Source organism: Crocuta crocuta, unplaced genomic scaffold, assembly GCF_008692635.1.
Source record: "Crocuta crocuta isolate KB4526 unplaced genomic scaffold, BGI_CrCroc_1.0 scaffold292, whole genome shotgun sequence".
Taxonomy (NCBI): Eukaryota; Metazoa; Chordata; class Mammalia; order Carnivora; family Hyaenidae; genus Crocuta; species Crocuta crocuta.
In genome coordinates, this window is record NW_027528370.1 from 20,530 (window position 1) to 30,005 (window position 9,476).

The following is a 9,476-nucleotide window of genomic DNA, read 5'->3' on the forward strand; positions in this document are numbered from 1 at the left end:
GGAACTTTGTTACATCCAATATGATACCAGTAAGCGAAGTCCTGTCTACAGCATTAAGAAAAGGACATTAGTATTTTTCAGTCTAACCACTTCAAGTAGAGTTATAATTGGAATGATCTACACAATTCAAAGTGTGGAGCACATTGCCTGTTCATGTTTTGATTCCTTAGCTAAAACTTAACTGATACTCTAACAGCACTTTGTGAAAGAGAGAGAAAAAAGTGACCATTTTGAATCACAGAAAGTTCACTTGCAGCACCTGCCCAGAGACATCTGTAAAATGGCTTGTGAGGGAAAAATATGTCTCACAAGATAGGCTGTTGTCTCTAAACTCTCAGTTCTGTTCTCATATCAAGACAACTAACCATTAGGGATAAGTGTCTACACTGTTTTATTTTTAGCTGTATTGAGGAGAAACCTATTATTTCTTTCACTCCTGGACGAGACAGAAAATACTCCCTTGCACTGTGATAACATAAACAATTCCGCTGATTTTTTCAAATTGTGGGGAAACACCTATCTTTATTGCAAATGGAGAATAAGTTATGAATCACAGAAGTAAAAAAAATTATTTCTGTTTCTAAAATTTTCCATAGGTTACAGATAAGGTTAAGTACAACCTATTCTATGTGCAGTGACTGGAAGTGGTACTGGAGGAATCTGGCATAGTGGGATTTGGGCTCACGCTTGGGTCACTCTGGTGGGACAACAGTGGGGGAGACTCTAATTTTACTTTGCCATCTTCCTACACCTCTGGCCTGGGGAAAAAGTCAACACTAACCAAACTACATGGAATGGATTTCCTAGCAGGAAAAAGGAAAACAGATAGTAGAAGGGGGTTGGCCAGACATAAACAATGGAAGTTCCCCTGAAAGAGATGTTTCAGTGATCTGGGTCCATCATCAATTCCAAATCCTTCGCTTGTCACTGAAGTGTCTTCCACTTACTACACCATCCTGACAAGAGACAGCAATGGTAATACTTCCAGTGTCGGTCTGTGAACAGCCCTCCCTGGTCATAGGTGACACATCATAACCCAAACATTCAGAGATCAACAACCTCCACCTGGTTCCAGCCACATTGTTGATTTAATATTTTTAAATGGTATTGACTCCTGATCCAAGAAGTGGAAACATACCAATATATTAAATACTACTGACTAATTATGGTTAAATCATAATTGAAATAAAATCTATTTCCTATGCCTTAGATGCTTATTTCAGACCTGTATTATGCCCTTTTGGTATTTCCACTTTTGTAGGGTTTTATTTCAGAATCAAATTTGGCCATTCTTTACACTGAATGCTGAGGGTGTTTTTAAATCTGTCCTTTAGTTAAAAATGCACTCATAGTACAGAATTATATAAGACACCAAAAATTACTGAGTTCCATAGGAATATGTCATTTTTCTTGCCTCCTGAGAAAGCTAGCCTAAATAGCTAATGTAGATTAAATACGTTGTGGGAAACCTGGCTGGCTGGCTCAGTCAAAAGAGCATGCGTCTTTTTTTTTTGTTAATATTTTATTTATTTCTGAGACAGAGAGACAGCGTAAGGAGGGGAGGGTCAGAGAGAGAGGGAGATACAGAATATGAAGCAGGCTCCAGGCTCTGAGCTAGCTGTCAGCACAGAGCCCGACGTGGGGCTCCAACCCACAGACCATGAGATCATGACCTGAGCTGAAGTCGGAGGCTCAACGGACTGAGCCACAGAGGCGCCTCAAGAGCATGCAACTCTTGATCTCAGGGTCATGAATTCGAGCCCCACATTGGGTGTAGAGATTACCTAAACAAAATTTTAAATATATGTAAGTATATATATTTAAATATATATATGTTTATATATTTGTATTTTATATTTGGTGTCTGGATGTTTCAGTCACTTAAGCATCCAACTCTTGATTCCAGCTTGGTCATGATCTCACGGTTTGTGGGATTGAGCCCAGCATACAGCTCTGTGCTGACAGCATGGAGTCTCCTTAGAATTCTCTCTCTCCTTTTCTCTCTGCCTCTTCCCTGCTTGTGCTCTCTCTCTCTCTCAAATAAATAAATAAGCATTAAAAAAATACATGCATAAGTTTTAAGAAAAGTGATTTAGAACTATCATTGGCAAATAATAAGACATAAACAGAAAAGCACCAAAAATTAACAGTTTCTAAATAGGATTAATTATTATTAATAGACTACTTAATTGACAGTTCAAGTCCAAGTTGTATAACTGGCTGCAAATATTCTTTAGCATTGATATAATAAAAATATAACAATCCACTTTTTTCATATTGATCTAGCTCTTAGAATTATAGTTTATTACTCTAGACAATTAAAAATATCAGATACTTATGTTAAGATGACTTCAGCACTGAGTTACCAAAAAAATCTAATTTAAATTAGCTTACATATTAAAGCATTTATTGGATCACCTACCTGAAAGACTAGAGTAGGGTAGACTTTTAATTTGACTTAATTAAGAGACTTCTCTACACTCTCTCACAGGTTCAGCATCTTGTTCAGACTGCAGCAGTCTGGGCATTACATCTTTGCAGGACAACATATACAAGAGGAGAAATCATTTCCCTGGATAGCAAGTTCTCCATTGAAGTAAGACCAACTTTTCCAGAAGCCTTTCCCCTACTCTTTAGCCCAAATTATATCAAAAGTCCATTTCTGCACTCTTCATTGATAAACATAATGAATAAGCCATTTTCCCCTCTAGAGCTTAGTAAAAGGTGAGCTATACCTTCTAGTAATGAGCTGCATTAAATCAGACTTCTTACAGGAAGGGAAAAGGGGGAAAGCATGAGTTTATATTTGGGTGGTATGCAGACAAAGGTAGAGAAAGGTCAGCCACCATCTCCTTTCCATTTTTATTTCTGGTTCATCTACACAAAATAGTCCTTTTTTTTTTTTTAAGAGAGAGCGGGGGTGNTTCTTATATATATATTCTTATATTATATTCAAATATTTTTGATTTGGCCAATTTGGTTCATGGAAATTTCAATTAGCAATAATTATGCCTCAGATAAACCTCATTGAATATGATAGTACCACTGTGCAAAGCTAGTTCGTGAAAGTTTCAGAAAAATCATGTATTCAGCTTTTAGAATTGTTGGGAATATTTTTTCAGTATAATAGTAACATTATCACTTAAAAATATTGAAAATCAGTATAAAAATCACTAGTAACCCAACCTAAGTCAGTCTTTATTAGAATTACAGCCTTCTTTTTTCTAAGAAATACATTATAAACTTCTCTATGTATAGTTATATAGTTTTCATATCCCTATACTTGCCTAAAATTGACAAGTGCATGTAAATAATATAATTGACAATAATGAAATGGAAAAAATAACTCTAAAATATTGGCTGTTCCTACATTTCCATTATTTCCATGACTTGAGGGGGTTAATTTCTTGTTTTCAATGTATCCTAGAAATAAGGTCATTTATCAAGACAAAGATGGCAGCATGACTGCCTATCTCTCCATCTGAACACCATATTTTTAAATTTTCCTTTTTACTGTTTATTTATTTTTGAGAGCTAGATAGACAGAATGTGAGGAGGGAAGGGACAGAGGGAGAAGGAGACACAGAATCCGAAGCAGGCTCCAGTCTCTGAGCTGTCAGCACAGAGCCATGTGTGGGGCTCGAACCCACGAACTATGAGATCATGACCTGAGCTGAAGTCAGATGCTCAACCAACTGAGCCACCCAGGTGCCCCATCTGAACATCATTTTTAAGCAATAAACTCTAGATCCAGATAAGGAAAAGAATAATTCAATGATACAATACAAAACATACTATATTTGAAAGCCAGAAAAATCAATAACATCATTAAGAATGTAGTTCATTAAAATGCACTACACTATGAATCAGAAGTCATGCTGCAGTGCAATGCTTGGGAAATCTCATAGAAGTCTCTTATCATCTTCACATTTAGTTCATCCATACAACACATTGTCCAGGCATAAAATAGAAAAATATTCATTGCCCCTACTTGCTGCTATGAGATATGGAGATTTTTTGATAGTTTTTGTAGTTTTTGAAAGAATATTTTTCTGGTTACAAAAGAAATATTTATGTTCTTTGCACAAATTTTTTAAAATCCAGGAAAAAATATACAAAAGCAAATATAAACTGCCATAAACCTACCATTCAGAGATAATTTTGATAGGTCCTTTAGTGTTGATTCTATAATTTGTATGTTTAATACTATAAAATTAGATATAGTTCTGTACATTCCCTCTGACACTTCACATTGTAAGGGTTGATTTCATGCTACAGCATACAAATCTAAAATTGAATGTCATATTATGATAGACTGCACATTATGTCAGGATAACAAATCAAGGAGTGATCTTCAATATACCTGCATCAAATACTTCTCTATTATGTAGGCAAAGCAAATTCCTCTGATGTGGTCACCAGGCAATGGTTACAAAGGCAGTGGTTTCCTGATGTTGTTGCACTCTTCCCCAAGAAATATTAAAAATGCAAGTCTACGGTAGGTCACCAGGGATGGGCTCATGGCCCACTAATACTGTATAGCTATATACATATACAATATGGAAAGGATGATCATCTGTATATTCTAAGGACCTTGGATCTAAGTGAAAGCTCTAGACTCAGCACCCCACACAACACTTGCTTTCTCAATCACTGAGCATTCATCTGCAGGTGAGTACACCACCTTAAGGTAACTAGTCCAAAAACTCTACCTCAGTCACTCAGCTTGAGTCTGATCTCTCCCTAGTCCTGAGACTAGAGCCACCTATCTATCCATAATCTGATAAAATGTTTTATGCAGTGTTAGCCTTAGAAAGAGAGGGCAAGGGCCAGAAAACTACTAGATTGAAAATAAAACTTCCCCATCACTTGTGAACACCTTTACCTTGCATGTAGAAGGTTGATCCTGGAAAAGCTGTCTAGAAATAAAATAGAAATATTCTCTTTTTACTTATATGCTTCTATAAAATGATGTGGAAGTCTTCCTAAGATTCAGGAAAATATTCTATGGTCTGTGTGCACCTGGGTGTGACAATTGCCAATGAGAAAAAATATACATGGTTTTCCTTCCCACACAGTTGACAGAGTGTGGATGTTTCTGTGTAAGAATGCAATACGGCTGGAACATCAGTAGCCTCAACGTAGTCTCTTCCTTCATCTATTTTTATAATGGTATCTTCCTCTCTCATCAATTTCAGTTGATCATGTGTGCACAGTCTGCTCTCTTGGATTGGAACTTCTCTTTTGTTTCATTGGTACTGTGACCACTCGTAAAAATCGCATGGTAGGATGTGGAATCAGAATGGGAGACAGCCTTCACTGCACCAAGGAGTTGTATGACTTTAGGCAAGTGATTGAATGTCACCTAAGTCTCAGTTTCCTCATGTGAAATGGAATGAATAATGTCAAGCCTTCCTATGTTAGAGTTATTTTAAGGTTCCAGTGAGATAATGTTTATCTGAAAGCTCACTCACTAAAATGCAAGTATAATCATAGCTTCAATGCTTAAACCCTTGAACGGCTTTGGTCTCAGTTTAGCATAAGCTCCAAAATACTTAATGGAATCCTTCATCACCCTGCCTGATTTCTATCTAGTCTCATCTCCTGCAACTCTCTTCTGGCACTTGGCCTTCCAGATACATAGCTCACTTCATGGAGTCATTTCACTTTCAGATAGGAAATGGGGGAAAAAAGTTAATTTGACTATCTTTTGAAAACATCTGCTACCTCACGGCAAGTTCTTTCAAAGCTTGCCTCCAAAATGGCCTTTTAGGGTATGAATCACAGCTGCCAAGCCTCTTGCATGCTGTTCTGCAATACCGAGAAAGAGCCTTTGAATACCAAAAATGTAATATTAATATTGGTGATATTGGTATCATGACTTTATGTCTGGCCTTCATAAAAGATCATTTACTCATTTAAAACTGTTCCTAAATCAACAGGTGTTGTGCCCTGTTCAGCTAATTCAGAAAGGAGTCAACAGCAGACGGATAAACAGCTTGGCATCTGGCTTTGGCCCTGCTGCAGAATTGCCAAGAGAAGCCCAAGCATCCTGCATCACCTGCCTTTTCAAAGACTTCTGTTGTCATACGAATGGCTCATTTTGTGACTCCAGCAATGCTTGAAATTGGCTGTCTGGTACCACAGAATGCCTGACCCTGACCAGGGGGCAAATGTCAAACCATGCCAGAATGTACAGCTTGGTTTCATAATGACTAGCAAAATTGACTTCTTAGGAGAAGGGCACTGTGCTGGTTTGATGCCAAGAACTATGGAAAATTATTCCATACTTAATTTAAAAGTTCACTTTGCAGCTTGCTAATCAGCCATTGTAAATACTGAAATTATAGACTTGTACCCCTTACTTTTATCCTCTCTCTTACCTTTTTCACTGTCATTCATCAAAATCTTGAGTGGAAATATAAAGCACTTGATGTAGTCTATCTTTGCTGAGTTTGTCTCAGGTCAGTTTCCCTAGAAGCACAGCCTGAAATAGATTTTCTTGGGCAAGTGACCTACCAAGGTATTGCTTTTGAGAAACTAAAGAAAACAGGCAGGGCAGGGAAGAAGCTGAACAACGATGTAGCTTCAGACTGTTTCCATAGAAAGCTTGGGAACCTGAATTGAATGTCACAGCTTGTATCAACCAGAGGCAAGGCTCTGATAGCATTCCTATCAGCCAAGAGTAAAAAAAAATAATGCAGCTGTGAGCTCTAAGAAGTTAATATCCATAGAATATAGGAATGGGTGCACCAGCCTAGTAAAGGGGATCTGTACAGGGCACCAAAGATTGTGCTCACGTCACAAGTCTAACCTATTCATCCCAGGAATCTCTACCATTATAATTACTATGATATTATTATAACCACTGTTTTTGGTAAGGAAACTTACAAACAAGTGAAACCTACCTTTAACCTTTAAGTTCTAAATTAGGCTAGAACTAAATTGTACCTATTCCAATTCTATAAATATAGCAAGAAACTGAGAATTTTAACAAAGACGTAATTTACTTTTTTTAGAAATATTTTTTTTAATTTTTATTTATTTCTAGGAGAGAGAGAGAGTCAGCGTGAGCAGGGGAGGGTCAGAGAGAGAGGGAGACACAGACTCTGTAACAGGGGGCAGGCGCTGAGCTGGCAGTCAGCACAGAGCACGACGCGGGGCTCGAACCCATGAACCACGAGATCATGACCTAAGCGAAAGTCGGACGCTTAACCGACTAAGCCACCCAGGCACCCCAGATGTCATTTACTTTTATCCCAGCAAGTCATAGATAGCTGATCATGGTCTATATGTAATTCACATAGAACAATGGATGGGTACCAATGGTTTTTGCTGAACTATTTTATTTCCATTTCATCATTATTATTGCAAATAAAAAGCTAACCTGTTCTCCAAGACTCATAGCCTGTGATGACCAAATAAGAATTTAACTCACTAGTTAGAATTCAGTACAACTCATCTTTATTTCACAAGAGTTCATCCAGAATTGCAATCTTGAATACAAACTATAGTGCATTTCATGATATTTTACTAAAAAGTATTATTATTATTAAAGTCCAATCATTAGACTTCTATTTAATTCCTTTTTATACTTGCATTTTTTCTGAGAGCTTTCAAACACCCCATTATGACTGTTTCCAATGTTCTCACATCCAAATACTCAGGAGTATTTTTCCTCTCTTTACCAGGTTTTCAAGCTTAAATAAATATTATTTTTGTATTTTCTTTCTCATCTAACACTTTGGGGGTTTTTTGTTGTTGTTGTTTTGTACTACAGAGGACACAAGGGCACTAATTGGGCACATCTAAAAAATTTAAATTTTGATACTACGGTGATACCTTGGGCAATAATGCAGACATGTCATAACCTTGCAGACCACACATAAGTGAGTTCATCAACAACTTAACCTGGGACCCTAGGCTATTGAGGAGTAGAAGAATTGTCTTCATACCTTAGCCCCCCAGGTATGCCAGAAATGGAGGCAGCTTAACGTCTAAGATAACAAAGCTTGAATTTCGGTGCCCTTCTCCACTGTATCTTCTCACTGTTCACACTGTATCTCCTGTTCTTTCCAAAGCCTGGGAAAGGACCTACAATGTTTTCACACATTCATATATTTTTCTAAATTTTGCAGAAAGAATATATGTAAAATTCCTTTTCTTAAAGAGGACTCCAGAAACTAAACATTTCATTTACTATGAAACTTTGGCTGTGCCATGCTTACCCTTCACCAAAACCACATTTTTCTATCTAAGTAGCCATGCTGGAGGTGATAAGTAGAACTGATTTTTTGACACCTGAGGCCCACATATTTTTGAGGACAAAGCAGAAGATTCAGAGCCTGCTTTCATCAATTCATCATCGCTATGGTAAGATCTTTATTTAGAAATGCTTATCATGAATATTCCCACTACATCTACCGGAAAAAAACACCCTGCAAGGCACTAGGATGTGCAGATTTGATGGTCGCTTTTTGGTTTTCCTGCTCTGCTTGCCACACATCCTTAAATGACGGGCAGGTAAGGGGCTCGCAAGCATTTATGTGAGGATACAAGACTGTCTCTTCAGCCATGTGTCTGTGGCACCTGACTCTGCATATGCCATTTAAAATTAAAAAGCCACAGCATTTCAGATTTAATCATAATGCTGCCAATTAAGGTATCATTTGTCTTTTCATAAAAATCATTTGGGGCTATTTTTCTTTTATCCCCAGGCTCTTATTTACTGTAAATTTCTAGCAGGCAGTATGGACTACAGCTGCTCAACCTGTTTGAAAACTATCCAGGGCAGATTTATTTGCAAATGGACACTAAATAAATACTCATTGATGATATGTGATGATTTGGGAAAGATTTTCATTAAAGGCGTTTTATGGAGATCAAATCTTTATGAAAACACTTCTGAGCCAGGATGACTTTTTCAGAGTCATAACTGAACCACTTCAACAGCTACTAGATATGGAAATCCCTAGTGTTTACACCGGTCCCATGAATTATATAATACGTCTGAAGCCTGAATCCATTAATAGTGTTAGAAAATATGTTTTAAAGTATGAGAAGAGCTAAAAATGATTTCTTCTCCTCTAACTGGGAAACAACACTAATTTTGTTTAAAGGAGAAATACTAATTTTGTTTACCAGTGCAAGCTCCTCGGCTAACACATTAAATTCTCCATGTGACTAGATCTATTCATTTAATATTTTCCAAAATATATATTTCCAGTATTTTAAAACAAGCAAATGTATGCCAAGACTTAGAGCATAAAGTGACTTTAAAACAGTTGTCTTAGCCAGTCAGTTAACGCCTGTTTCAGTAAATTATAATTCCAAGCACTTTTTATTCTTTATTCTATCATCTTGAGTTGATAGGCCTGAAGCTCCCAAACAATTTTTTTTTTTTTTTTTTTTTTTTTTTTTTTCCCTGTCTCTGCTCCCTGGAGAAAGTTTGGGTTTCATTTTGAAGTCATGCAGTG

General features: G+C 37.1%; 1 pseudogene; it reads right to left on the minus strand.

Annotated features, from left to right (window-relative positions):
• Positions 1–2,941: 2,941 nt before the first annotated feature.
• LOC144223513 (U4 spliceosomal RNA) lies at positions 2,942–3,057 on the minus strand (annotated as a pseudogene).
• Positions 3,058–9,476: the final 6,419 nt, after the last annotated feature.